Source organism: Phyllobates terribilis, unplaced genomic scaffold (assembly GCF_046119375.1).
Source record: "Phyllobates terribilis strain yellow unplaced genomic scaffold, ASM4611937v1 Scaffold_223__1_contigs__length_3252167, whole genome shotgun sequence".
Lineage (NCBI taxonomy): Eukaryota > Metazoa > Chordata > Amphibia > Anura > Dendrobatidae > Phyllobates > Phyllobates terribilis.
The window spans coordinates 3,036,435-3,063,126 of NW_027362983.1; the positions used below are offsets into that span (position 1 = coordinate 3,036,435).

General features: G+C 44.2%; 16 non-coding genes and 1 pseudogene across 16 annotated transcripts; all 17 read right to left on the reverse strand.

Annotated features, from left to right (window-relative positions):
* Positions 1-435: 435 nt before the first annotated feature.
* On the reverse strand, positions 436-626 carry LOC141214743 (U2 spliceosomal RNA). Its single transcript, XR_012283939.1, has one exon. It is a non-coding gene; the product is annotated as a U2 spliceosomal RNA (small nuclear RNA).
* A 1,115-nt stretch (positions 627-1,741) lies between these two features.
* On the reverse strand, positions 1,742-1,932 carry LOC141214744 (U2 spliceosomal RNA). Its single transcript, XR_012283940.1, has one exon. It is a non-coding gene; the product is annotated as a U2 spliceosomal RNA (small nuclear RNA).
* Positions 1,933-3,050: 1,118 nt separating this feature from the next.
* On the reverse strand, positions 3,051-3,241 carry LOC141214746 (U2 spliceosomal RNA). The gene has a single exon (XR_012283942.1). It is a non-coding gene; the product is annotated as a U2 spliceosomal RNA (small nuclear RNA).
* Positions 3,242-4,356: 1,115 nt separating this feature from the next.
* On the reverse strand, positions 4,357-4,547 carry LOC141214747 (U2 spliceosomal RNA). The gene has a single exon (XR_012283943.1). It is a non-coding gene; the product is annotated as a U2 spliceosomal RNA (small nuclear RNA).
* A 1,115-nt stretch (positions 4,548-5,662) lies between these two features.
* LOC141214748 (U2 spliceosomal RNA) lies at positions 5,663-5,853 on the reverse strand. The gene has a single exon (XR_012283944.1). It is a non-coding gene; the product is annotated as a U2 spliceosomal RNA (small nuclear RNA).
* A 1,115-nt stretch (positions 5,854-6,968) lies between these two features.
* Positions 6,969-7,159, reverse strand: LOC141214749 (U2 spliceosomal RNA). Its single transcript, XR_012283945.1, has one exon. It is a non-coding gene; the product is annotated as a U2 spliceosomal RNA (small nuclear RNA).
* Positions 7,160-8,274: 1,115 nt separating this feature from the next.
* Positions 8,275-8,465, reverse strand: LOC141214750 (U2 spliceosomal RNA). The gene has a single exon (XR_012283946.1). It is a non-coding gene; the product is annotated as a U2 spliceosomal RNA (small nuclear RNA).
* Positions 8,466-9,580: 1,115 nt separating this feature from the next.
* Positions 9,581-9,771, reverse strand: LOC141214751 (U2 spliceosomal RNA). Its single transcript, XR_012283947.1, has one exon. It is a non-coding gene; the product is annotated as a U2 spliceosomal RNA (small nuclear RNA).
* Positions 9,772-10,886: 1,115 nt separating this feature from the next.
* Positions 10,887-11,077, reverse strand: LOC141214897 (U2 spliceosomal RNA). The gene has a single exon (XR_012284087.1). It is a non-coding gene; the product is annotated as a U2 spliceosomal RNA (small nuclear RNA).
* A 1,121-nt stretch (positions 11,078-12,198) lies between these two features.
* On the reverse strand, positions 12,199-12,389 carry LOC141214752 (U2 spliceosomal RNA). The gene has a single exon (XR_012283948.1). It is a non-coding gene; the product is annotated as a U2 spliceosomal RNA (small nuclear RNA).
* Positions 12,390-13,504: 1,115 nt separating this feature from the next.
* LOC141214753 (U2 spliceosomal RNA) lies at positions 13,505-13,695 on the reverse strand. The gene has a single exon (XR_012283949.1). It is a non-coding gene; the product is annotated as a U2 spliceosomal RNA (small nuclear RNA).
* A 1,115-nt stretch (positions 13,696-14,810) lies between these two features.
* LOC141214936 (U2 spliceosomal RNA) lies at positions 14,811-14,986 on the reverse strand (annotated as a pseudogene).
* Positions 14,987-21,217: 6,231 nt separating this feature from the next.
* On the reverse strand, positions 21,218-21,408 carry LOC141214754 (U2 spliceosomal RNA). The gene has a single exon (XR_012283950.1). It is a non-coding gene; the product is annotated as a U2 spliceosomal RNA (small nuclear RNA).
* Positions 21,409-22,523: 1,115 nt separating this feature from the next.
* On the reverse strand, positions 22,524-22,714 carry LOC141214755 (U2 spliceosomal RNA). Its single transcript, XR_012283951.1, has one exon. It is a non-coding gene; the product is annotated as a U2 spliceosomal RNA (small nuclear RNA).
* Positions 22,715-23,829: 1,115 nt separating this feature from the next.
* Positions 23,830-24,020, reverse strand: LOC141214758 (U2 spliceosomal RNA). Its single transcript, XR_012283953.1, has one exon. It is a non-coding gene; the product is annotated as a U2 spliceosomal RNA (small nuclear RNA).
* A 1,115-nt stretch (positions 24,021-25,135) lies between these two features.
* LOC141214759 (U2 spliceosomal RNA) lies at positions 25,136-25,326 on the reverse strand. Its single transcript, XR_012283954.1, has one exon. It is a non-coding gene; the product is annotated as a U2 spliceosomal RNA (small nuclear RNA).
* Positions 25,327-26,435: 1,109 nt separating this feature from the next.
* On the reverse strand, positions 26,436-26,626 carry LOC141214854 (U2 spliceosomal RNA). The gene has a single exon (XR_012284046.1). It is a non-coding gene; the product is annotated as a U2 spliceosomal RNA (small nuclear RNA).
* Positions 26,627-26,692: the final 66 nt, after the last annotated feature.

Below are 26,692 nucleotides of genomic sequence, written 5' to 3' on the forward strand. Positions count from 1 at the left end.
AACCAGCGCACATACCTGTTAGCTCAGGTGAGTTTAAAAGGCTGCTGTTGATAACAAGGGCATTTGCTAAATAGATGGTGTGTGTGCAACAATATACTGAAAGGTCAATTATATTGTGCAGCTTATCTCACCACCTGTAGTTATTTAGGTGAAAGCTCCAAAATGCTTGCCTAATATGTCTGTTTATCCAAAAGGAAGTAAAAAGGGAGAGCTAGAAAGATAGCATTGCATCACATTACATGGCAATGCAATGCACAGTTGCTGAAGTTGAACCAAAATGAGCTTGTAATCTGGCTTCTGCAACTTTGAACATGAAAAATCCAATGAGGAGAAGAAAAGCAAAGCCAAAGAGTCCATCCCAAAATCCGACAAACAAGCAAAATGAACAAAAAACATTGAATTCAATTCTTTCTGATTTTAGAAACTGCATTAAAGAAGGGGTGCACCGGTCCTGGAGATACTGCAATACCAGGTCAATGCGTGGAGTGGACAGAGCAAGCTCTTTTTCCATCTCCCTGTTCTAAAAATCCATTTAATATATGGTCCCCAGATAGGGGACGTATCAGATATTAAACTGATAAGAACAGATACTACACTTGATCTTAGCCAAAAGGCCGAGAAGCGATAACCAGAATTGGTTTCAAACTACGGAGCCACCCAAGGATCCTGAAAAGTCCATTTGTGGAGATGAGCTCCTGGACTCCCGTTAAGAAGACATGTTGTCAACCTCTAGATCCCTTACATGCCTGCACTTTTCGGCTTGCTGCTGCTGCAATCCACGCGTTTTAGATCTGCATAACTCCACCTATTTAAACACAGCACCTTCACCCCCTGCTGTTCCCACCCGCCTCAACACCGTTGGAAGGGAGGAGAACCAATTAAGGCAGGGGGTGGGGTGGAACGAGCAGCTGTCTACCCTTAGCAGGAGGGCTCCTGATTACATACCTCTCCTGCTGCTGCTGCTGCTGGCTGTCCAGCAGCAGACTGAAGGTGGCTGCTGCTGTGCACAGGTATATAAAGGCTCAGAGCCTATTATGACACGCGCAGCCAGCGTTCCATTGCCACATTCCATCTACTGCAGGCAGGATACCTGGCTGGCTGAATGTCGCTGAGAAGCTCACAGAGACCGCCATAAGCAACAGTTTAACAGAATGCCACAGACTAATCAACCAAACTTTTTGGGTTGGGTTCTCTTTTATAGTCTGCAGGCATTAAATGAAAGAAGTCAGTGTTCCAGCAGAAGGAGACAACGTTTCAGAAAAGGCATTGTAGCAAACCAAAAAAGAAATTTTAAGCGCAGCAGAGTAACCAGCGCACATACCTGTTAGCTCAGGTGAGTTTAAAAGGCTGCTGTTGATAACAAGGGCATTTGCTAAATAGATGGTGTGTGTGCAACAATATACTGAAAGGTCAATTATATTGTGCAGCTTATCTCACCACCTGTAGTTATTTAGGTGAAAGCTCCAAAATGCTTGCCTAATATGTCTGTTTATCCAAAAGGAAGTAAAAAGGGAGAGCTAGAAAGATAGCATTGCATCACATTACATGGCAATGCAATGCACAGTTGCTGAAGTTGAACCAAAATGAGCTTGTAATCTGGCTTCTGCAACTTTGAACATGAAAAATCCAATGAGGAGAAGAAAAGCAAAGCCAAAGAGTCCATCCCAAAATCCGACAAACAAGCAAAATGAACAAAAAACATTGAATTCAATTCTTTCTGATTTTAGAAACTGCATTAAAGAAGGGGTGCACCGGTCCTGGAGATACTGCAATACCAGGTCAATGCGTGGAGTGGACAGAGCAAGCTCTTTTTCCATCTCCCTGTTCTAAAAATCCATTTAATATATGGTCCCCAGATAGGGGACGTATCAGATATTAAACTGATAAGAACAGATACTACACTTGATCTTAGCCAAAAGGCCGAGAAGCGATAACCAGAATTGGTTTCAAACTACGGAGCCACCCAAAGATCCTGAAAAGTCCATTTGTGGAGATGAGCTCCTGGACTCCCGTTAAGAAGACATGTTGTCAACCTCTAGATCCCTTACATGCCTGCACTTTTCGGCTTGCTGCTGCTGCAATCCACGCGTTTTAGATCTGCATAACTCCACCTCTTTAAACACAGCACCTTCACCCCCTGCTGTTCCCACCCGCCTCAACACCGTTGGAAGGGAGGAGAACCAATTAAGGCGGGGGGTGGGGTGGAACGAGCAGCTGTCTACCCTTAGCAGGAGGGCTCCTGATTACATACCTCTCCTGCTGCTGCTGCTGCTGCTGGCTGTCCAGCAGCAGACTGAAGGTGGCTGCTGCTGTGCACAGGTATATAAAGGCTCAGAGCCTATTATGACACGCGCAGCCAGCGTTCCATTGCCACATTCCATCTACTGCAGGCAGGATACCTGGCTGGCTGAATGTCGCTGAGAAGCTCACAGAGACCGCCATAAGCAACAGTTTAACAGAATGCCACAGACTAATCAACCAAACTTTTTGGGTTGGGTTCTCTTTTATAGTCTGCAGGCATTAAATGAAAGAAGTCAGTGTTCCAGCAGAAGGAGACAACGTTTCAGAAAAGGCATTGTAGCAAACCAAAAAAGAAATTTTAAGCGCAGCAGAGTAACCAGCGCACATACCTGTTAGCTCAGGTGAGTATAAAAGGCTGCTGTTGATAACAAGGGCATTTGCTAAATAGATGGTGTGTGTGCAACAATATACTGAAAGGTCAATTATATTGTGCAGCTTATCTCACCACCTGTAGTTATTTAGGTGAAAGCTCCAAAATGCTTGCCTAATATGTCTGTTTATCCAAAAGGAAGTAAAAAGGGAGAGCTAGAAAGATAGCATTGCATCACATTACATGGCAATGCAATGCACAGTTGCTGAAGTTGAACCAAAATGAGCTTGTAATCTGGCTTCTGCAACTTTGAACATGAAAAATCCAATGAGGAGAAGAAAAGCAAAGCCAAAGAGTCCATCCCAAAATCCGACAAACAAGCAAAATGAACAAAAAACATTGAATTCAATTCTTTCTGATTTTAGAAACTGCATTAAAGAAGGGGTGCACCGGTCCTGGAGATACTGCAATACCAGGTCAATGCGTGGAGTGGACAGAGCAAGCTCTTTTTCCATCTCCCTGTTCTAAAAATCCATTTAATATATGGTCCCCAGATAGGGGACGTATCAGATATTAAACTGATAAGAACAGATACTACACTTGATCTTAGCCAAAAGGCCGAGAAGCGATAACCAGAATTGGTTTCAAACTACGGAGCCACCCAAGGATCCTGAAAAGTCCATTTGTGGAGATGAGCTCCTGGACTCCCGTTAAGAAGACATGTTGTCAACCTCTAGATCCCTTACATGCCTGCACTTTTCGGCTTGCTGCTGCTGCAATCCACGCGTTTTAGATCTGCATAACTCCACCTCTTTAAACACAGCACCTTCACCCCCTGCTGTTCCCACCCGCCTCAACACCGTTGGAAGGGAGGAGAACCAATTAAGGCGGGGGGTGGGGTGGAACGAGCAGCTGTCTACCCTTAGCAGGAGGGCTCCTGATTACATACCTCTCCTGCTGCTGCTGCTGCTGGCTGTCCAGCAGCAGACTGAAGGTGGCTGCTGCTGTGCACAGGTATATAAAGGCTCAGAGCCTATTATGACACGCGCAGCCAGCGTTCCATTGCCACATTCCATCTACTGCAGGCAGGATACCTGGCTGGCTGAATGTCGCTGAGAAGCTCACAGAGACCGCCATAAGCAACAGTTTAACAGAATGCCACAGACTAATCAACCAAACTTTTTGGGTTGGGTTCTCTTTTATAGTCTGCAGGCATTAAATGAAAGAAGTCAGTGTTCCAGCAGAAGGAGACAACGTTTCAGAAAAGGCATTGTAGCAAACCAAAAAAGAAATTTTAAGTGCAGCAGAGTAACCAGCGCACATACCTGTTAGCTCAGGTGAGTTTAAAAGGCTGCTGTTGATAACAAGGGCATTTGCTAAATAGATGGTGTGTGTGCAACAATATACTGAAAGGTCAATTATATTGTGCAGCTTATCTCACCACCTGTAGTTATTTAGGTGAAAGCTCCAAAATGCTTGCCTAATATGTCTGTTTATCCAAAAGGAAGTAAAAAGGGAGAGCTAGAAAGATAGCATTGCATCACATTACATGGCAATGCAATGCACAGTTGCTGAAGTTGAACCAAAATGAGCTTGTAATCTGGCTTCTGCAACTTTGAACATGAAAAATCCAATGAGGAGAAGAAAAGCAAAGCCAAAGAGTCCATCCCAAAATCCGACAAACAAGCAAAATGAACAAAAAACATTGAATTCAATTCTTTCTGATTTTAGAAACTGCATTAAAGAAGGGGTGCACCGGTCCTGGAGATACTGCAATACCAGGTCAATGCGTGGAGTGGACAGAGCAAGCTCTTTTTCCATCTCCCTGTTCTAAAAATCCATTTAATATATGGTCCCCAGATAGGGGACGTATCAGATATTAAACTGATAAGAACAGATACTACACTTGATCTTAGCCAAAAGGCCGAGAAGCGATAACCAGAATTGGTTTCAAACTACGGAGCCACCCAAGGATCCTGAAAAGTCCATTTGTGGAGATGAGCTCCTGGACTCCCGTTAAGAAGACATGTTGTCAACCTCTAGATCCCTTACATGCCTGCACTTTTCGGCTTGCTGCTGCTGCAATCCACGCGTTTTAGATCTGCATAACTCCACCTCTTTAAACACAGCACCTTCACCCCCTGCTGTTCCCACCCGCCTCAACACCGTTGGAAGGGAGGAGAACCAATTAAGGCGGGGGGTGGGGTGGAACGAGCAGCTGTCTACCCTTAGCAGGAGGGCTCCTGATTACATACCTCTCCTGCTGCTGCTGCTGCTGGCTGTCCAGCAGCAGACTGAAGGTGGCTGCTGCTGTGCACAGGTATATAAAGGCTCAGAGCCTATTATGACACGCGCAGTCAGCGTTCCATTGCCACATTCCATCTACTGCAGGCAGGATACCTGGCTGGCTGAATGTCGCTGAGAAGCTCACAGAGACCGCCATAAGCAACAGTTTAACAGAATGCCACAGACTAATCAACCAAACTTTTTGGGTTGGGTTCTCTTTTATAGTCTGCAGGCATTAAATGAAAGAAGTCAGTGTTCCAGCAGAAGGAGACATCGTTTCAGAAAAGGCATTGTAGCAAACCAAAAAAGAAATTTTAAGCGCAGTAGAGAAACCAGCGCACATACCTGTTAGCTCAGGTGAGTTTAAAAGGCTGCTGTTGATAACAAGGGCATTTGCTAAATAGATGGTGTGTGTGCAACAATATACTGAAAGGTCAATTATATTGTGCAGCTTATCTCACCACCTGTAGTTATTTAGGTGAAAGCTCCAAAATGCTTGCCTAATATGTCTGTTTATCCAAAAGGAAGTAAAAAGGGAGAGCTAGAAAGATAGCATTGCATCACATTACATGGCAATGCAATGCACAGTTGCTGAAGTTGAACCAAAATGAGCTTGTAATCTGGCTTCTGCAACTTTGAACATGAAAAATCCAATGAGGAGAAGAAAAGCAAAGCCAAAGAGTCCATCCCAAAATCCGACAAACAAGCAAAATGAACAAAAAACATTGAATTCAATTCTTTCTGATTTTAGAAACTGCATTAAAGAAGGGGTGCACCGGTCCTGGAGATACTGCAATACCAGGTCAATGCGTGGAGTGGACAGAGCAAGCTCTTTTTCCATCTCCCTGTTCTAAAAATCCATTTAATATATGGTCCCCAGATAGGGGACGTATCAGATATTAAACTGATAAGAACAGATACTACACTTGATCTTAGCCAAAAGGCCGAGAAGCGATAACCAGAATTGGTTTCAAACTACGGAGCCACCCAAGGATCCTGAAAAGTCCATTTGTGGAGATGAGCTCCTGGACTCCCGTTAAGAAGACATGTTGTCAACCTCTAGATCCCTTACATGCCTGCACTTTTCGGCTTGCTGCTGCTGCAATCCACGCGTTTTAGATCTGCATAACTCCACCTCTTTAAACACAGCACCTTCACCCCCTGCTGTTCCCACCCGCCTCAACACCGTTGGAAGGGAGGAGAACCAATTAAGGCGGGGGGTGGGGTGGAACGAGCAGCTGTCTACCCTTAGCAGGAGGGCTCCTGATTACATACCTCTCCTGCTGCTGCTGCTGCTGGCTGTCCAGCAGCAGACTGAAGGTGGCTGCTGCTGTGCACAGGTATATAAAGGCTCAGAGCCTATTATGACACGCGCAGTCAGCGTTCCATTGCCACATTCCATCTACTGCAGGCAGGATACCTGGCTGGCTGAATGTCGCTGAGAAGCTCACAGAGACCGCCATAAGCAACAGTTTAACAGAATGCCACAGACTAATCAACCAAACTTTTTGGGTTGGGTTCTCTTTTATAGTCTGCAGGCATTAAATGAAAGAAGTCAGTGTTCCAGCAGAAGGAGACAACGTTTCAGAAAAGGCATTGTAGCAAACCAAAAAAGAAATTTTAAGCGCAGTAGAGAAACCAGCGCACATACCTGTTAGCTCAGGTGAGTTTAAAAGGCTGCTGTTGATAACAAGGGCATTTGCTAAATAGATGGTGTGTGTGCAACAATATACTGAAAGGTCAATTATATTGTGCAGCTTATCTCACCACCTGTAGTTATTTAGGTGAAAGCTCCAAAATGCTTGCCTAATATGTCTGTTTATCCAAAAGGAAGTAAAAAGGGAGAGCTAGAAAGATAGCATTGCATCACATTACATGGCAATGCAATGCACAGTTGCTGAAGTTGAACCAAAATGAGCTTGTAATCTGGCTTCTGCAACTTTGAACATGAAATATCCAATGAGGAGAAGAAAAGCAAAGCCAAAGAGTCCATCCCAAAATCCGACAAACAAGCAAAATGAACAAAAAACATTGAATTCAATTCTTTCTGATTTTAGAAACTGCATTAAAGAAGGGGTGCACCGGTCCTGGAGATACTGCAATACCAGGTCAATGCGTGGAGTGGACAGAGCAAGCTCTTTTTCCATCTCCCTGTTCTAAAAATCCATTTAATATATGGTCCCCAGATAGGGGACGTATCAGATATTAAACTGATAAGAACAGATACTACACTTGATCTTAGCCAAAAGGCCGAGAAGCGATAACCAGAATTGGTTTCAAACTACGGAGCCACCCAAGGATCCTGAAAAGTCCATTTGTGGAGATGAGCTCCTGGACTCCCGTTAAGAAGACATGTTGTCAACCTCTAGATCCCTTACATGCCTGCACTTTTCGGCTTGCTGCTGCTGCAATCCACGCGTTTTAGATCTGCATAACTCCACCTCTTTAAACACAGCACCTTCACCCCCTGCTGTTCCCACCCGCCTCAACACCGTTGGAAGGGAGGAGAACCAATTAAGGCGGGGGGTGGGGTGGAACGAGCAGCTGTCTACCCTTAGCAGGAGGGCTCCTGATTACATACCTCTCCTGCTGCTGCTGCTGCTGGCTGTCCAGCAGCAGACTGAAGGTGGCTGCTGCTGTGCACAGGTATATAAAGGCTCAGAGCCTATTATGACACGCGCAGTCAGCGTTCCATTGCCACATTCCATCTACTGCAGGCAGGATACCTGGCTGGCTGAATGTCGCTGAGAAGCTCACAGAGACCGCCATAAGCAACAGTTTAACAGAATGCCACAGACTAATCAACCAAACTTTTTGGGTTGGGTTCTCTTTTATAGTCTGCAGGCATTAAATGAAAGAAGTCAGTGTTCCAGCAGAAGGAGACAACGTTTCAGAAAAGGCATTGTAGCAAACCAAAAAAGAAATTTTAAGCGCAGTAGAGAAACCAGCGCACATACCTGTTAGCTCAGGTGAGTTTAAAAGGCTGCTGTTGATAACAAGGGCATTTGCTAAATAGATGGTGTGTGTGCAACAATATACTGAAAGGTCAATTATATTGTGCAGCTTATCTCACCACCTGTAGTTATTTAGGTGAAAGCTCCAAAATGCTTGCCTAATATGTCTGTTTATCCAAAAGGAAGTAAAAAGGGAGAGCTAGAAAGATAGCATTGCATCACATTACATGGCAATGCAATGCACAGTTGCTGAAGTTGAACCAAAATGAGCTTGTAATCTGGCTTCTGCAACTTTGAACATGAAATATCCAATGAGGAGAAGAAAAGCAAAGCCAAAGAGTCCATCCCAAAATCCGACAAACAAGCAAAATGAACAAAAAACATTGAATTCAATTCTTTCTGATTTTAGAAACTGCATTAAAGAAGGGGTGCACCGGTCCTGGAGATACTGCAATACCAGGTCAATGCGTGGAGTGGACAGAGCAAGCTCTTTTTCCATCTCCCTGTTCTAAAAATCCATTTAATATATGGTCCCCAGATAGGGGACGTATCAGATATTAAACTGATAAGAACAGATACTACACTTGATCTTAGCCAAAAGGCCGAGAAGCGATAACCAGAATTGGTTTCAAACTACGGAGCCACCCAAGGATCCTGAAAAGTCCATTTGTGGAGATGAGCTCCTGGACTCCCGTTAAGAAGACATGTTGTCAACCTCTAGATCCCTTACATGCCTGCACTTTTCGGCTTGCTGCTGCTGCAATCCACGCGTTTTAGATCTGCATAACTCCACCTCTTTAAACACAGCACCTTCACCCCCTGCTGTTCCCACCCGCCTCAACACCGTTGGAAGGGAGGAGAACCAATTAAGGCGGGGGGTGGGGTGGAACGAGCAGCTGTCTACCCTTAGCAGGAGGGCTCCTGATTACATACCTCTCCTGCTGCTGCTGCTGCTGGCTGTCCAGCAGCAGACTGAAGGTGGCTGCTGCTGTGCACAGGTATATAAAGGCTCAGAGCCTATTATGACACGCGCAGCCAGCGTTCCATTGCCACATTCCATCTACTGCAGGCAGGATACCTGGCTGGCTGAATGTCGCTGAGAAGCTCACAGAGACCGCCATAAGCAACAGTTTAACAGAATGCCACAGACTAATCAACCAAACTTTTTGGGTTGGGTTCTCTTTTATAGTCTGCAGGCATTAAATGAAAGAAGTCAGTGTTCCAGCAGAAGGAGACAACGTTTCAGAAAAGGCATTGTAGCAAACCAAAAAAGAAATTTTAAGCGCAGCAGAGTAACCAGCGCACATACCTGTTAGCTCAGGTGAGTTTAAAAGGCTGCTGTTGATAACAAGGGCATTTGCTAAATAGATGGTGTGTGTGCAACAATATACTGAAAGGTCAATTATATTGTGCAGCTTATCTCACCACCTGTAGTTATTTAGGTGAAAGCTCCAAAATGCTTGCCTAATATGTCTGTTTATCCAAAAGGAAGTAAAAAGGGAGAGCTAGAAAGATAGCATTGCATCACATTACATGGCAATGCAATGCACAGTTGCGGAGGTTGAACCAAAATGAGCTTGTAATCTGGCTTCTGCAACTTTGAACATGAAAAATCCAATGAGGAGAAGAAAAGCAAAGCCAAAGAGTCCATCCCAAAATCCGACAAACAAGCAAAATGAACAAAAAACATTGAATTCAATTCTTTCTGATTTTAGAAACTGCATTAAAGAAGGGGTGCACCGGTCCTGGAGATACTGCAATACCAGGTCAATGCGTGGAGTGGACAGAGCAAGCTCTTTTTCCATCTCCCTGTTCTAAAAATCCATTTAATATATGGTCCCCAGATAGGGGACGTATCAGATATTAAACTGATAAGAACAGATACTACACTTGATCTTAGCCAAAAGGCCGAGAAGCGATAACCAGAATTGGTTTCAAACTACGGAGCCACCCAAGGATCCTGAAAAGTCCATTTGTGGAGATGAGCTCCTGGACTCCCGTTAAGAAGACATGTTGTCAACCTCTAGATCCCTTACATGCCTGCACTTTTCGGCTTGCTGCTGCTGCAATCCACGCGTTTTAGATCTGCATAACTCCACCTCTTTAAACACAGCACCTTCACCCCCTGCTGTTCCCACCCGCCTCAACACCGTTGGAAGGGAGGAGAACCAATTAAGGCGGGGGGTGGGGTGGAACGAGCAGCTGTCTACCCTTAGCAGGAGGGCTCCTGATTACATACCTCTCCTGCTGCTGCTGCTGCTGGCTGTCCAGCAGCAGACTGAAGGTGGCTGCTGCTGTGCACAGGTATATAAAGGCTCAGAGCCTATTATGACACGCGCAGCCAGCGTTCCATTGCCACATTCCATCTACTGCAGGCAGGATACCTGGCTGGCTGAATGTCGCTGAGAAGCTCACAGAGACCGCCATAAGCAACAGTTTAACAGAATGCCACAGACTAATCAACCAAACTTTTTGGGTTGGGTTCTCTTTTATAGTCTGCAGGCATTAAATGAAAGAAGTCAGTGTTCCAGCAGAAGGAGACAACGTTTCAGAAAAGGCATTGTAGCAAACCAAAAAAGAAATTTTAAGCGCAGCAGAGTAACCAGCGCACATACCTGTTAGCTCAGGTGAGTTTAAAAGGCTGCTGTTGATAACAAGGGCATTTGCTAAATAGATGGTGTGTGTGCAACAATATACTGAAAGGTCAATTATATTGTGCAGCTTATCTCACCACCTGTAGTTATTTAGGTGAAAGCTCCAAAATGCTTGCCTAATATGTCTGTTTATCCAAAAGGAAGTAAAAAGGGAGAGCTAGAAAGATAGCATTGCATCACATTACATGGCAATGCAATGCACAGTTGCTGAAGTTGAACCAAAATGAGCTTGTAATCTGGCTTCTGCAACTTTGAACATGAAAAATCCAATGAGGAGAAGAAAAGCAAAGCCAAAGAGTCCATCCCAAAATCCGACAAACAAGCAAAATGAACAAAAAACATTGAATTCAATTCTTTCTGATTTTAGAAACTGCATTAAAGAAGGGGTGCACCGGTCCTGGAGATACTGCAATACCAGGTCAATGCATGGAGTGGACAGAGCAAGCTCTTTTTCCATCTCCCTGTTCTAAAAATCCATTTAATATATGGTCCCCAGATAGGGGACGTATCAGATATTAAACTGATTAGAACAGATACTACACTTGATCTTAGCCAAAAGGCCGAGAAGCGATAACCAGAATTGGTTTCAAACTACGGAGCCACCCAAGGATCCTGAAAAGTCCATTTGTGGAGATGAGCTCCTGGACTCCCGTTAAGAAGACATGTTGTCAACCTCTAGATCCCTTACATGCCTGCACTTTTCGGCTTGCTGCTGCTGCAATCCACGCGTTTTAGATCTGCATAACTCCACCTCTTTAAACACAGCACCTTCACCCCCTGCTGTTCCCACCCGCCTCAACACCGTTGGAAGGGAGGAGAACCAATTAAGGCGGGGGGTGGGGTGGAACGAGCAGCTGTCTACCCTTAGCAGGAGGGCTCCTGATTACATACCTCTCCTGCTGCTGCTGCTGCTGCTGCTGGCTGTCCAGCAGCAGACTGAAGGTGGCTGCTGCTGTGCACAGGTATATAAAGGCTCAGAGCCTATTATGACACGCGCAGCCAGCGTTCCATTGCCACATTCCATCTACTGCAGGCAGGATACCTGGCTGGCTGAATGTCGCTGAGATGCTCACAGAGACCGCCATAAGCAACAGTTTAACAGAATGCCACAGACTAATCAACCAAACTTTTTGGGTTGGGTTCTCTTTTATAGTCTGCAGGCATTAAATGAAAGAAGTCAGTGTTCCAGCAGAAGGAGACAACGTTTCAGAAAAGGCATTGTAGCAAACCAAAAAAGAAATTTTAAGCGCAGCAGAGTAACCAGCGCACATACCTGTTAGCTCAGGTGAGTTTAAAAGGCTGCTGTTGATAACAAGGGCATTTGCTAAATAGATGGTGTGTGTGCAACAATATACTGAAAGGTCAATTATATTGTGCAGCTTATCTCACCACCTGTAGTTATTTAGGTGAAAGCTCCAAAATGCTTGCCTAATATGTCTGTTTATCCAAAAGGAAGTAAAAAGGGAGAGCTAGAAAGATAGCATTGCATCACATTACATGGCAATGCAATACACAGTTGCTGAAGTTGAACCAAAATGAGCTTGTAATCTGGCTTCTGCAACTTTGAACATGAAAAATCCAATGAGGAGAAGAAAAGCAAAGCCAAAGAGTCCATCCCAAAATCCGACAAACAAGCAAAATGAACAAAAAACATTGAATTCAATTCTTTCTGATTTTAGAAACTGCATTAAAGAAGGGGTGCACCGGTCCTGGAGATACTGCAATACCAGGTCAATGCGTGGAGTGGACAGAGCAAGCTCTTTTTCCATCTCCCTGTTCTAAAAATCCATTTAATATATGGTCCCCAGATAGGGGACGTATCAGATATTAAACTGATAAGAACAGATACTACACTTGATCTTAGCCAAAAGGCCGAGAAGCGATAACCAGAATTGGTTTCAAACTACGGAGCCACCCAAGGATCCTGAAAAGTCCATTTGTGGAGATGAGCTCCTGGACTCCCGTTAAGAAGACATGTTGTCAACCTCTAGATCCCTTACATGCCTGCACTTTTCGGCTTGCTGCTGCTGCAATCCACGCGTTTTAGATCTGCATAACTCCACCTCTTTAAACACAGCACCTTCACCCCCTGCTGTTCCCACCCGCCTCAACACCGTTGGAAGGGAGGAGAACCAATTAAGGCGGGGGGTGGGGTGGAACGAGCAGCTGTCTACCCTTAGCAGGAGGGCTCCTGATTACATACCTCTCCTGCTGCTGCTGCTGCTGGCTGTCCAGCAGCAGACTGAAGGTGGCTGCTGCTGTGCACAGGTATATAAAGGCTCAGAGCCTATTATGACACGCGCAGCCAGCGTTCCATTGCCACATTCCATCTACTGCAGGCAGGATACCTGGCTGGCTGAATGTCGCTGAGAAGCTCACAGAGACCGCCATAAGCAACAGTTTAACAGAATGCCACAGACTAATCAACCAAACTTTTTGGGTTGGGTTCTCTTTTATAGTCTGCAGGCATTAAATGAAAGAAGTCAGTGTTCCAGCAGAAGGAGACAACGTTTCAGAAAAGGCATTGTAGCAAACCAAAAAAGAAATTTTAAGCGCAGCAGAGTAACCAGCGCACATACCTGTTAGCTCAGGTGAGTTTAAAAGGCTGCTGTTGATAACAAGGGCATTTGCTAAATAGATGGTGTGTGTGCAACAATATACTGAAAGGTCAATTATATTGTGCAGCTTATCTCACCACCTGTAGTTATTTAGGTAAAAGCTCCAAAATGCTTGCCTAATATGTCTGTTTATCCAAAAGGAAGTAAAAAGGGAGAGCTAGAAAGATAGCATTGCATCACATTACATGGCAATGCAATGCACAGTTGCTGAAGTTGAACCAAAATGAGCTTGTAATCTGGCTTCTGCAACTTTGAACATGAAAAATCCAATGAGGAGAAGAAAAGCAAAGCCAAAGAGTCCATCCCAAAATCCGACAAACAAGCAAAATGAACAAAAAACATTGAATTCAATTCTTTCTGATTTTAGAAACTGCATTAAAGAAGGGGTGCACCGGTCCTGGAGATACTGCAATACCAGGTCAATGCGTGGAGTGGACAGAGCAAGCTCTTTTTCCATCTCCCTGTTCTAAAAATCCATTTAATATATGGTCCCCAGATAGGGGACGTATCAGATATTAAACTGATAAGAACAGATACTACACTTGATCTTAGCCAAAAGGCCGAGAAGCGATAACCAGAATTGGTTTCAAACTACGGAGCCACCCAAGGATCCTGAAAAGTCCATTTGTGGAGATGAGCTCCTGGACTCCCGTTAAGAAGACATGTTGTCAACCTCTAGATCCCTTACATGCCTGCACTTTTCGGCTTGCTGCTGCTGCAATCCACGCGTTTTAGATCTGCATAACTCCACCTCTTTAAACACAGCACCTTCACCCCCTGCTGTTCCCACCCGCCTCAACACCGTTGGAAGGGAGGAGAACCAATTAAGGCGGGGGGTGGGGTGGAACGAGCAGCTGTCTACCCTTAGCAGGAGGGCTCCTGATTACATACCTCTCCTGCTGCTGCTGCTGCTGGCTGTCCAGCAGCAGACTGAAGGTGGCTGCTGCTGTGCACAGGTATATAAAGGCTCAGAGCCTATTATGACACGCGCAGCCAGCGTTCCATTGCCACATTCCATCTACTGCAGGCAGGATACCTGGCTGGCTGAATGTCGCTGAGAAGCTCACAGAGACCGCCATAAGCAACAGTTTAACAGAATGCCACAGACTAATCAACCAAACTTTTTGGGTTGGGTTCTCTTTTATAGTCTGCAGGCATTAAATGAAAGAAGTCAGTGTTCCAGCAGAAGGAGACAACGTTTCAGAAAAGGCATTGTAGCAAACCAAAAAAGAAATTTTAAGCGCAGCAGAGTAACCAGCGCACATACCTGTTAGCTCAGGTGAGTTTAAAAGGCTGCTGTTGATAACAAGGGCATTTGCTAAATAGATGGTGTGTGTGCAACAATATACTGAAAGGTCAATTATATTGTGCAGCTTATCTCACCACCTGTAGTTATTTAGGTGAAAGCTCCAAAATGCTTGCCTAATATGTCTGTTTATCCAAAAGGAAGTAAAAAGGGAGAGCTAGAAAGATAGCATTGCATCACATTACATGGCAATGCAATGCACAGTTGCTGAAGTTGAACCAAAATGAGCTTGTAATCTGGCTTCTGCAACTTTGAACATGAAAAATCCAATGAGGAGAAGAAAAGCAAAGCCAAAGAGTCCATCCCAAAATCCGACAAACAAGCAAAATGAACAAAAAACATTGAATTCAATACTTTCTGATTTTAGAAACTGCATTAAAGAAGGGGTGCACCGGTCCTGGAGATACTGCAATACCAGGTCAATGCGTGGAGTGGACAGAGCAAGCTCTTTTTCCATCTCCCTGTTCTAAAAATCCATTTAATATATGGTCCCCAGATAGGGGATGTATCAGATATTAAACTGATAAGAACAGATTTTGCGTTTATATTTAAAATATCGTAGTCTTTATCTTTTCTTCAGAGCTTTAAAATAACATCTTCCATAGGTGATAGTTCCATATACTCAGGGCTCTTTTCTTTCCAAGCTTCTTCATATCCATTAGGTAGTACATATAAATTTCACTTAATGCCAGTCTTATACAATCCTTGACTTCTATATAGTCTCTTTTAAACAACAATATGTTTCTGGTCTTCCATAGAGCACTTTTAACACAACTCAAAGTGCACCATAAAACTCTCTCTTTTTCTTTCGTCATGTTTGGTAAAATCCCATATAAAACCACTTCATGGCTTAAAAAATTAAGACCAGATAAAAATTTTAAAAGCTCACCACAGTCTTTCCACACTTGCTGTGCAAAATCACAATTCCAAATAAGGTGCATAGTAGTCTCATCATTATTGCACTGATGCCTCGGGCAGGTTTGTATAGTGCTCAGTCTTCTTTTATACTGGAAATCACGAGTCGGTAAACATTCCTGCACAATCATCCAAGCTAAGTCTTTATGTTGATTCATCAGGTAAGGTGCATTTGTTAAATTCCATATTTTAGTGACTCTGCTATATGAATAATGGCTTATGGGCGTCAAAGTTTCTTTCTTTTTTAATTGCTGCAGCAGCTTCCTTGCATTCTTCAATGTCTCCATCTCAAAAGAATCTAGGCCATATAATCTGATAACTTTCTCCAGGATGGCATATTGTTGTGGAGGTGATAACAACACTGGGCTTGTTAAAGAAATGGATATCCACTTTCGCCTCCTAAAAATGTGGCCAGCTGCATATCTTAAAAAATGTGCCCAAGGGCTTGAAGCAAACATATATTTAAAACAGAGGCTAAAAAACTTTGAGCATAAAAACAGTTTGACGTTGGGAACATCCTTACCACCAAGGTGGTGCATCTTGTACATTGTTTCTCTCTTCACCTTTTCGAACTTAGAGTTCCACACAAATTCAAACAGCATTCTCTGTAATCTTCTCGCTGTAAGGTCACTTGGGGGATAAACATAACTGAGATATAACATGACAGGAAGCAGAAGGGCCTTAATAATTAAAACTTTACCTTCGATTGTTAATTTTCTTAATTTCCAAAAGTCAATCTTCTTTTGTATTTTGTCCCTTACTCCATCCCAGCTCTTCATTCCATCATTCTGTCGATCAAAAATCACGCCCAGAATTTTAATCTTCTCTGACTGCATCGGGAGATCAGGGATGGACACATCCGCCCAATTGCCACGGACAAAACAATCACATTTCTCAATGTTTAACTTAAAACCTGAGGCTTCACAAAAAAAATTGGTCGTTCTTATAGCTCTCCTGAGAGCGGCAGGTGATGAACAAAAAATAGTAATATCATCCATGTAGCCCATTACCTTCACATCTCTTCCATGTCCTCCAGGGATAGGGACACCTTTAATCACTTTATCCTCTCGTAGCATAGATAAAAGAGGCTCTATTGCACATATAAATAGCACTGGGGACAAAGGGCAGCCTTGCTTCACACCTGAATGCAAAAACACTTCATTAGACAAAAATCCATTGATTAAAATTTTACTAAAAGAGTTCTTATATAAAAGTGCCACTTGCTTGATAAAAATTTCAGGGAAGCCCATTTTTTTTAAAACCAACCATAAAAAACAATGAGAGACACGATCAAAAGCCTTTTGAAAATCCAACGATAAAATTGCTAAGTCTTGCTTCCTGGATTGCTGGTACCATATGACATCGCGGATGGTATTGAGATGCTCCGCAACTCCTCTTCCTGGCACCCCACATACCTGGTCTTCATAAATAACTTTGGATAAAACTTTTTTAAAACGGTTCACTAAAATTTTGGACATCAACTTGTAATCAACATTCAACAGTGTGATTGGTCTCCAGTTTGCCAGATGGGATTTGGCTCCTTTTTTAAAAATCAGGGAGACCAGACCACTTCTCCAAGATATAGGCAGGATATCACACTTAAAAGCTTCTTTGATTACTAAAAACAAGTCGGGTTTTAAAAAATTCCAAAATTCACGATAAAATTCAACAGGCAAACCGTCAGAACCAGGGGTTTTCCCATAGGAAAAACTTTTGATAGCAGCATCTACTTCCGACAAGGTGACTTCAGTGCATAACAATTCTTGGTCTTCGCGGCTCAGACTATTTTTTAATGAATTAAGGGCATCTTCAGTAAAAGACTGGTCTATAGTTTTCTCATTAAAAAGCTGCTGATAAAACTGGTGAGCTTGGTTGAGCATACCTTCAGTTGTAGTTTCACCCTCTAATTCTGTTATCATTTCCTTAGCAGCAACTACTTTTTTAAAAAAAAATCTTGAGCACTTTTCATTTTTCTCCATCACTTCAATTTTTGAGTTATAAATTATTTCCTTACCCTTCGACTCTATACTCTTTTTAATTTCTTTTTTTGTTGCTTCAATTAAATCGTCCATTTCAAGTCCCACATCTCTTAGTTGATAACAGGTCTGCAATTTAGTAATAAGCCTTTTATGCCAAGCGGACTTTTCTCTTGCATTGGCTATGCTGACCTTGATAAAAAAACTTTTTATCTTCATCTTGCTGTATTCCCACCATTCTAGCAGAGTTAAAAATTTTTGTTGTTTTGTTCTTAAATAATTAAAAAACGCTTTAAAATCTGTTCTTACCTTAGGATCTTGTAACAATGTTGTATTTAGCCTCCAAACTCCTCTTGCCTTGACAAGCCCAGGTAATTCTAACTCTGATAGCAACATCTTATGATCTGAAAAAATGTTTGGGATTAAGACAACAGATTTGACATTCACATATTGGGACATGAAAATAAAATCAATACGAGATTTAGAAGAAGAGTTCTCCCAAGTATAACCGGGATCATTACTACGGATCTCTTTCCAGGAGTCTCTAAGAAAAAAATCAGTTAACAAATCCTTTAGTTGTTTCTCTGTTTTGTCTTTTTTAGGAACGGTGGAACTCCCGCTTCTCCCTTCACCAGGCAAGACACAATTGAAATCCCCACAGAACATCAGAGGCGATGAACCAGGTAGGTAATATTGCACATCTTCAAACAACTGATGTCTCTCTTCCTTCACCGGAGAAGCATAAATGTTCAAAAGTCTAAAGTCCACACCTTTAAAACTAATATTTAAGAAAAGAGCACGTCCAGAAGAAATGTCCACAAAAGAGTTGATTTTAAAGTCATGCGACCTAAACAGCACTCCAATGCCAGAGGAACGATTTTCATTATCTCCGGACCAGATAGAGGGCCCATGAGGCCAATCTTTTCTTAAATCTGCATAATTCATATCAAAGTCAATGTTACATTCTTGCAAACAAAAGACATCACAGTCCACTGTTGACAGGTAGGAAAACAAAGCAGCCCTTCTTTTAGAGCCCCTTATACTCCTCACATTGAGCGAGGCTACTTTAATTGATGAGGTCATGATAGGATAGTTCAGGTCACACTACTGTCAGAATCAGACATAAAGCCCACCGATGTTAACGGGCTCTGCACTTCTGAGTCCGAAAAAGAAATGTTTATAGGGTCTGAAGGCCTTGGCTCCTCAGGAGGGGCAGCGGGAGCCATTGGCTTGTATTGCAGAAGACTTGGTTTTAATGGACACTTCTTGGAAGTCTCCCTGGCCACATTCTCATCAGACCTATCATCTGTTTTCCTTTTCCTACGAGTTTCCAGCTCCATTGCTTCTTCCTCCGAGCTAAATGTCCCGATTTCAGCAGAGGGACTCCCCTCCACCACCATATCACCCGGATCAGAATCAGCAGCCCAGTCCTTAGATGAAGCTTCCCTCCTCTCAGGACGGACAGGTTTCTCAGCTGGAGGTTTCTGCATAGACGTGGGCTTATGCGCAGCAGGAATAGGAGAACTGGCAGGTTTTCCCTGTGCAGCAGGCACTGAAGTGCTTGTGGACCCGCCTACAGGGGGTTGTGTTCGCACAGTAGATACAGGAACACCGGTGGGACCCCCCTTAGCAGCAGGAGCAGGAGGGTTGGTTGGCTTCCTCTGTGCAGCAGGTGCAGACGTACCACCTGATGTACTAGCAGGCTTGGTCTGTGGAGCAGGTACTGGAGAGCTAGAAGACTGCCCCCGCGCTGTAGACGCACCCGCAGGAGCAGGAACAGCAGAGGGTTGCCTCTGCCCCCCGGGAGCAGATGGAGGCACACGGGCAGGTTGCTTTGCCAGCGTTTCAGCATAGGTTTCCGCCTTTTTCTTCAAAGGACACTCCCGGAAGGAGTGACCTGGGACCCGGCAGATGTTGCACACCATCTCATTGGTACAGTCCATTGTGGCATGTCCATGCTTGTAGCACTTCTTACAGATTGCCACCTCCTCCTTGCAGTTCTCATAAGTGTGACCGAAACACATGCATTTCCGGCAGAAGAGGGGCATGTCCGGGTAGAAGAGGCGCCCCCGCTCCCTACCGATCAGGAAACTTGACGGAGGATGACGCTGACCACCAATGCCATTTGGATCTTCACAAAATTTAACAAAAAATTTATGCTTTCCCGTCCAGAGGTTTTCCTCATTCATGACCTTGTGGGAATAGCGCAGTTCTGGGAAATAGTTTTGAAGAAAGCAAATAATATTAACTAAGGGAACATGAGGGTTGCTCATCTGAACCACGAGCGGCTTCTCTCCACCGGAGTAAAGGATGACAAAGGTGAGTCCTTTAAGATCCTCATCTGAAAGGTGCAGGTGAATCTGGCGGAAGAGGTTCTGGCACGCATACTCCGACTCCAGAGTCAAAGTGAAGGAACCGGGGCGATCTTGAAGGGCCAGGATGTCTTCCCTCTTTACTCCTAGGATCTCCAGCAGCACTCTCCTCACGAAAAACTTCAAGGTCATCTTCTCCTTGGATGCATCGTCCACTTCGATCTTGAAAGAGTTCTTGATGCGAAGGTCACCAGCTCTGGCATAGCGCACTGCGGCCGCTACTGCTGATGCCATCTTCAAAAGGTAGATAGGGTCGATCGCCTTCTTGGTTTCTTTGCGTATCTGCCCCCTAAAGCAGCATGAGGCTTAAGACGGCTTTTACACCGCCGATGCCTCAAGGCCAAGGGCACGATTGGCTTAGAATCCTTCTGGCAAGATGTGGTATCTTAGCCAAAAGGCCGAGAAGCGATAACCAGAATTGGTTTCAAACTACGGAGCCACCCAAGGATCCTGAAAAGTCCATTTGTGGAGATGAGCTCCTGGACTCCCGTTAAGAAGACATGTTGTCAACCTCTAGATCCCTTACATGCCTGCACTTTTCGGCTTGCTGCTGCAGCAATCCACGCGTTTTAGATCTGCATAACTCCACCTCTTTAAACACAGCACCTTCACCCCCTGCTGTTCCCACCCGCCTCAACACCGTTGGAAGGGAGGAGAACCAATTAAGGCGGGGGGTGGGGTGGAACGAGCAGCTGTCTACCCTTAGCAGGAGGGCTCCTGATTACATACCTCTCCTGCTGCTGCTGCTGCTGGCTGTCCAGCAGCAGACTGAAGGTGGCTGCTGCTGTGCACAGGTATATAAAGGCTCAGAGCCTATTATGACACGCGCAGCCAGCGTTCCATTGCCACATTCCATCTACTGCAGGCAGGATACCTGGCTGGCTGAATGTCGCTGAGAAGCTCACAGAGACCGCCATAAGCAACAGTTTAACAGAATGCCACAGACTAATCAACCAAACTTTTTGGGTTGGGTTCTCTTTTATAGTCTGCAGGCATTAAATGAAAGAAGTCAGTGTTCCAGCAGAAGGAGACAACGTTTCAGAAAAGGCATTGTAGCAAACCAAAAAAGAAATTTTAAGCGCAGCAGAGTAACCAGCGCACATACCTGTTAGCTCAGGTGAGTTTAAAAGGCTGCTGTTGATAACAAGGGCATTTGCTAAATAGATGGTGTGTGTGCAACAATATACTGAAAGGTCAATTATATTGTGCAGCTTATCTCACCACCTGTAGTTATTTAGGTGAAAGCTCCAAAATGCTTGCCTAATATGTCTGTTTATCCAAAAGGAAGTAAAAAGGGAGAGCTAGAAAGATAGCATTGCATCACATTACATGGCAATGCAATGCACAGTTGCTGAAGTTGAACCAAAATGAGCTTGTAATCTGGCTTCTGCAACTTTGAACATGAAAAATCCAATGAGGAGAAGAAAAGCAAAGCCAAAGAGTCCATCCCAAAATCCGACAAACAAGCAAAATGAACAAAAAACATTGAATTCAATTCTTTCTGATTTTAGAAACTGCATTAAAGAAGGGGTGCACCGGTCCTGGAGATACTGCAATACCAGGTCAATGCGTGGAGTGGACAGAGCAAGCTCTTTTTCCATCTCCCTGTTCTAAAAATCCATTTAATATATGGTCCCCAGATAGGGGACGTATCAGATATTAAACTGATAAGAACAGATACTACACTTGATCTTAGCCAAAAGGCCGAGAAGCGATAACCAGAATTGGTTTCAAACTACGGAGCCACCCAAGGATCCTGAAAAGTCCATTTGTGGAGATGAGCTCCTGGACTCCCGTTAAGAAGACATGTTGTCAACCTCTAGATCCCTTACATGCCTGCACTTTTCGGCTTGCTGCTGCTGCAATCCACGCGTTTTAGATCTGCATAACTCCACCTCTTTAAACACAGCACCTTCACCCCCTGCTGTTCCCACCCGCCTCAACACCGTTGGAAGGGAGGAGAACCAATTAAGGCGGGGGGTGGGGTGGAACGAGCAGCTGTCTACCCTTAGCAGGAGGGCTCCTGATTACATACCTCTCCTGCTGCTGCTGCTGCTGGCTGTCCAGCAGCAGACTGAAGGTGGCTGCTGCTGTGCACAGGTATATAAAGGCTCAGAGCCTATTATGACACGCGCAGCCAGCGTTCCATTGCCACATTCCATCTACTGCAGGCAGGATACCTGGCTGGCTGAATGTCGCTGAGAAGCTCACAGAGACCGCCATAAGCAACAGTTTAACAGAATGCCACAGACTAATCAACCAAACTTTTTGGGTTGGGTTCTCTTTTATAGTCTGCAGGCATTAAATGAAAGAAGTCAGTGTTCCAGCAGAAGGAGACAACGTTTCAGAAAAGGCATTGTAGCAAACCAAAAAAGAAATTTTAAGCGCAGCAGAGTAACCAGCGCACATACCTGTTAGCTCAGGTGAGTTTAAAAGGCTGCTGTTGATAACAAGGGCATTTGCTAAATAGATGGTGTGTGTGCAACAATATACTGAAAGGTCAATTATATTGTGCAGCTTATCTCACCACCTGTAGTTATTTAGGTAAAAGCTCCAAAATGCTTGCCTAATATGTCTGTTTATCCAAAAGGAAGTAAAAAGGGAGAGCTAGAAAGATAGCATTGCATCACATTACATGGCAATGCAATGCACAGTTGCTGAAGTTGAACCAAAATGAGCTTGTAATCTGGCTTCTGCAACTTTGAACATGAAAAATCCAATGAGGAGAAGAAAAGCAAAGCCAAAGAGTCCATCCCAAAATCCGACAAACAAGCAAAATGAACAAAAAACATTGAATTCAATTCTTTCTGATTTTAGAAACTGCATTAAAGAAGGGGTGCACCGGTCCTGGAGATACTGCAATACCAGGTCAATGCGTGGAGTGGACAGAGCAAGCTCTTTTTCCATCTCCCTGTTCTAAAAATCCATTTAATATATGGTCCCCAGATAGGGGACGTATCAGATATTAAACTGATAAGAACAGATACTACACTTGATCTTAGCCAAAAGGCCGAGAAGCGATAACCAGAATTGGTTTCAAACTACGGAGCCACCCAAGGATCCTGAAAAGTCCATTTGTGGAGATGAGCTCCTGGACTCCCGTTAAGAAGACATGTTGTCAACCTCTAGATCCCTTACATGCCTGCACTTTTCGGCTTGCTGCTGCAGCAATCCACGCGTTTTAGATCTGCATAACTCCACCTCTTTAAACACAGCACCTTCACCCCCTGCTGTTCCCACCCGCCTCAACACCGTTGGAAGGGAGGAGAACCAATTAAGGCGGGGGGTGGGGTGGAACGAGCAGCTGTCTACCCTTAGCAGGAGGGCTCCTGATTACATACCTCTCCTGCTGCTGCTGCTGCTGGCTGTCCAGCAGCAGACTGAAGGTGGCTGCTGCTGTGCACAGGTATATAAAGGCTCAGAGCCTATTATGACACGCGCAGCCAGCGTTCCATTGCCACATTCCATCTACTGCAGGCAGGATACCTGGCTGGCTGAATGTCGCTGAGAAGCTCACAGAGACCGCCATAAGCAACAGTTTAACAGAATGCCACAGACTAATCAACCAAACTTTTTGGGTAGGGTTCTCTTTTATAGTCTGCAGGCATTAAATGAAAGAAGTCAGTGTTCCAGCAGAAGGAGACAACGTTTCAGAAAAGGCATTGTAGCAAACCAAAAAAGAAATTTTAAGCGCAGCAGAGTAACCAGCGCACATACCTGTTAGCTCAGGTGAGTTTAAAAGGCTGCTGTTGATAACAAGGGCATTTGCTAAATAGATGGTGTGTGTGCAACAATATACTGAAAGGTCAATTATATTGTGCAGCTTATCTCACCACCTGTAGTTATTTAGGTGAAAGCTCCAAAATGCTTGCCTAATATGTCTGTTTATCCAAAAGGAAGTAAAAAGGGAGAGCTAGAAAGATAGCATTGCATCACATTACATGGCAATGCAATGCACAGTTGCTGAAGTTGAACCAAAATGAGCTTGTAATCTGGATTCTGCAACTTTGAACATGAAAAATCCAATGAGGAGAAGAAAAGCAAAGCCAAAGAGTCCATCCCAAAATCCGACAAACAAGCAAAATGAACAAAAAACATTGAATTCAATTCTTTCTGATTTTAGAAACTGCATTAAAGAAGGGGTGCACCGGTCCTGGAGATACTGCAATACCAGGTCAATGCGTGGAGTGGACAGAGCAAGCTCTTTTTCCATCTCCCTGTTCTAAAAATCCATTTAATATATGGTCCCCAGATAGGGGACGTATCAGATATTAAACTGATAAGAACAGATACTACACTTGATCTTAGCCAAAAGGCCGAGAAGCGATAACCAGAATTGGTTTCAAACTACGGAGCCACCCAAGGATCCTGAAAAGTCCATTTGTGGAGATGAGCTCCTGGACTCCCGTTAAGAAGACATGTTGTCAACCTCTAGATCCCTTACATGCCTGCACTTTTCGGCTTGCTGCTGCTGCAATCCACGCGTTTTAGATCTGCATAACTCCACCTCTTTAAACACAGCACCTTCACCCCCTGCTGTTCCCACCCGCCTCAACACCGTTGGAAGGGAGGAGAACCAATTAAGGCGGGGGGTGGGGTGGAACGAGCAGCTGTCTACCCTTAGCAGGAGGGCTCCTGATTACATACCTCTCCTGCTGCTGCTGCTGCTGGCTGTCCAGCAGCAGACTGAAGGTGGCTGCTGCTGTGCACAGGTATATAAAGGCTCAGAGCCTATTATGACACGCGCAGCCAGCGTTCCATTGCCACATTCCATCTACTGCAGGCAGGATACCTGGCTGGCTGAATGTCGCTGAGAAGCTGACAGAGACCGCCATAAGCAACAGTTTAACAGAATGCCACAGACTAATCAACCAAACTTTTTGGGTTGGGTTCTCTTTTATAGTCTGCAGGCATTAAATGAAAGAAGTCAGTGTTCCAGCAGAAGGAGACAACGTTTCAGAAAAGGCATTGTAGCAAACCAAAAAAGAAATTTTAAGCGCAGCAGAGTAACCAGCGCACATACCTGTTAGCTCAGGTGAGTTTAAAAGGCTGCTGTTGATAACAAGGGCATTTGCTAAATAGATGGTGTGTGTGCAACAATATACTGAAAGGTCAATTATATTGTGCAGCTTATCTCACCACCTGTAGTTATTTAGGTGAAAGCTCCAAAATGCTTGCCTAATATGTCTGTTTATCCAAAAGGAAGTAAAAAGGGAGAGCTAGAAAGATAGCATTGCATCACATTACATGGCAATGCAATGCACAGTTGCTGAAGTTGAACCAAAATGAGCTTGTAATCTGGCTTCTGCAACTTTGAACATGAAAAATCCAATGAGGAGAAGAAAAGCAAAGCCAAAGAGTCCATCCCAAAATCCGACAAACAAGCAAAATGAACAAAAAACATTGAATTCAATTCTTTCTGATTTTAGAAACTGCATTAAAGAAGGGGTGCACCGGTCCTGGAGATACTGCAATACCAGGTCAATGCGTGGAGTGGACAGAGCAAGCTCTTTTTCCATCTCCCTGTTCTAAAAATCCATTTAATATATGGTCCCCAGATAGGGGACGTATCAGATATTAAACTGATAAGAACAGATACTACACTTGATCTTAGCCAAAAGGCCGAGAAGCGATAACCAGAATTGGTTTCAAACTACGGAGCCACCCAAGGATCCTGAAAAGTCCATTTGTGGAGATGAGCTCCTGGACTCCCGTTAAGAAGACATGTTGTCAACCTCTAGATCCCTTACATGCCTGCACTTTTCGGCTTGCTGCTGCTGCAATCCACGCGTTTTAGATCTGCATAACTCCACCTCTTTAAACACAGCACCTTCACCCCCTGCTGTTCCCACCCGCCTCAACACCGTTGGAAGGGAGGAGAACCAATTAAGGCGGGGGGTGGGGTGGAACGAGCAGCTGTCTACCCTTAGCAGGAGGGCTCCTGATTACATACCTCTCCTGCTGCTGCTGGCTGTCCAGCAGCAGACTGAAGGTGGCTGCTGCTGTGCACAGGTATATAAAGGCTCAGAGCCTATTATGACACGCGCAGCCAGCGTTCCATTGCCACATTCCATCTACTGCAGGCAGGATACCTGGCTGGCTGAATGTCGCTGAGAAGCTCACAGAGACCGCCATAAGCAACAGTTTAACAGAATGCCACAGACTAATCAACCAAACTTTTTGGGTTGGGTTCTCTTTTATAGTCTGCAGGCATTAAATGAAAGAAGTCAGTGTTCCAGCAGAAGGAGACAACGTTTCAGAAAAGGCATTGTAGCAAACCAAAAAAGAAATTTTAAGCGCAGCAGAGTAACCAGCGCACATACCTGTTAGCTCAGGTGAGTTTAAAAGGCTGCTGTTGATAACAAGGGCATTTGCTAAATAGATGGTGTGTGTGCAACAATATACTGAAAGGTCAATTATATTGTGCAGCTTATCTCACCACCTGTAGTTATTTAGGTGAAAGCTCCAAAATGCTTGCCTAATATGTCTGTTTATCCAAAAGGAAGTAAAAAGGGAGAGCTAGAAAGATAGCATTGCATCACATTACATGGCAATGCAATGCACAGTTGCTGAAGTTGAACCAAAATGAGCTTGTAATCTGGCTTCTGCAACTTTGAACATGAAAAATCCAATGAGGAGAAGAAAAGCAAAGCCAAAGAGTCCATCCCAAAATCCGACAAACAAGCAAAATGAACAAAAAACATTGAATTCAATTCTTTCTGATTTTAGAAACTGCATTAAAGAAGGGGTGCACCGGTCCTGGAGATACTGCAAAACCAGGTCAATGCATGGAGTGGACAGAGCAAGCTCTTTTTCCATCTCCCTGTTCTAAAAATCCATTTAATATATGGTCCCCAGATAGGGGACGTATCAGATATTAAACTGATAAGAACAGATACTACACTTGATCTTAGCCAAAAGGCCGAGAAGCGATAACCAGAATTGGTTTCAAACTACGGAGCCACCCAAGGATCCTGAAAAGTCCATTTGTGGAGATGAG